Here is a 1,944-nt window from a genome sequence, read left to right as displayed (position 1 = left end):
GATATGTAAAATTCATCAAAGATATAATGACCAAGAAGAGGTCAGTCAGTTATGAGCCAATCGACAACATTCATTATGGTAGTGTAGTAGCTATTAGATTATTGGTGGAGAAGAAGGAGGATCTTAGTGCTTTCACTATACCTTACACCTTGGATCCTTTAAATTTTCTTGTGATTTATGTGATTTGGGGTCTAGCATCAACCTCATGCTATTTGAAGTGTTTAAACCATTGGGGTTCGGATCTCCTAAACAAACCATAATGTGATTAGTGATAGCTGATAGAACTATGAAAACCACAGTTGGTATCTTATATGGTGTATTGGTGAAGGTGGCTTCTTTCATATTTCAGGTACATATTGTAATGTTAGATAAAGAAGTGGATTTCCAAGTCCCAATTATCCTAGAAAGACCATTCTTGGATATAGGTAGGACATTGATTGATTTTGACCTAGGACATCTGATGTTGAGACTCAATGATAAATAGGTAGTGGTCAATGTATGTAAATCCATAAATTATCCTGATTCGTTAAGGGTGGTATCCGTGGTTGATGTGCATAATGATGAAAAAGATTTATTATATGATATCGATTCAGTTACTCTTTGGGATGATGGTTCTGATGATATTTTTACTATTAAAGAGAGGTTGGGTGTTGAAGCTCTTGCAACCGTGATCATGAACTTTCATAGTGATGGTATAGATGATTATGATAAGATGGTATGCATACATTAAAGTAGTGGTTCGTATACTTATGAACCAAAGAATCATGAATTAGTTCTGAAGAATAGAACTACTCTACCTACTCTTCCATCCATTATAGAGCCACTGATCTATGAGTTGAAGGCCCTCCCTTCTCTTTTTTGATATGCATTTTTGGGGGGCCAACAGCATTCTGTCAGTAATCATTGTAGTGAATTTGGATTTTGGGGGATAACAACACTCTATCGGTAATTATTACAGCCAATTTGATTGCTACAAAAGTGGAAGCATTATTATCAGTATTACAGAGATTCAAGAGGGCCATTGGATGGTCTATTGAAGACATTGGGGATATTGCACCACATCCTTGTACTCTTAAAATTCAACTTGAACCAGAGTGTATTCCAAGTATAAAACATCAAGTTTAACTCAATCCTTCTATGCAGAAGGTGGTGAAGAAAGAGATAATCAAGTGGTTAGATGCTGGTGTATTTTATCCCATTGCTGATAGCAAGTTAGTTAGTCTGGTATAATGTGTTCCAAAGAAAGGTGGGATTAATGTTGTGCCTAATGACAAAAATGAGCTAGTACCAATGAGGGCAGTCACAGGATGGAGAGTAAGCATAGATTATATGAAATTGAATGCATAGACATAGAAGGACCATTTTCCCATGCACTTCATGGACCAGATGTTAGAAAAGTTAGCAGGCAAAGTATGGTACTATTTTCTTGATGGGTATTAAAGTTATAACTAGATCACTATTGCTCCTGAAAATAAAGAGAAGACTACCTTTACATGTCCTTATGAGACTTTTCTATTTAAATGTACGCCATTCAAACTATGTAATGCTTCTGCGATATTTTAGAGATGTATGATTTCCATCTTCTCTGATATGGTTGAAGACACAATCAAAGTACTTATGGATGATTTTTTAGTCGTTGGTGATTCTTTTGATGACTTCCTAGTACACATGGATACTACTTTTAGAAGGTGTCAGAATGCAACTTGGTACTTAATTGGGAAAAGTGCCATGTCATAGTTAAAGAAGGTATTTTTCTTGGGAACAAGATTTCAAAAAAGGGCATAGACATTGATAAAGTCAAAATAGAGGTGATGGAGAAATTACCTCCACCAATTTTAGTGAAGGGGATTCATAGCTTTTTAGGTCACGTAGATTTTTACTAATGGTTTTTCAAGGATTTCTCAAAGATTACTAATCCTCTTTGTAAGCTTCTTAAGAAGGAGG

The sequence above is a fragment of the Capsicum annuum genome, chromosome 11 (assembly GCF_002878395.1).
Source record: "Capsicum annuum cultivar UCD-10X-F1 chromosome 11, UCD10Xv1.1, whole genome shotgun sequence".
Classification (NCBI taxonomy): domain Eukaryota; kingdom Viridiplantae; phylum Streptophyta; class Magnoliopsida; order Solanales; family Solanaceae; genus Capsicum; species Capsicum annuum.
The sequence above is the reverse complement of the archived record's forward strand: the minus strand, read 5'-3'. Positions refer to the sequence as shown.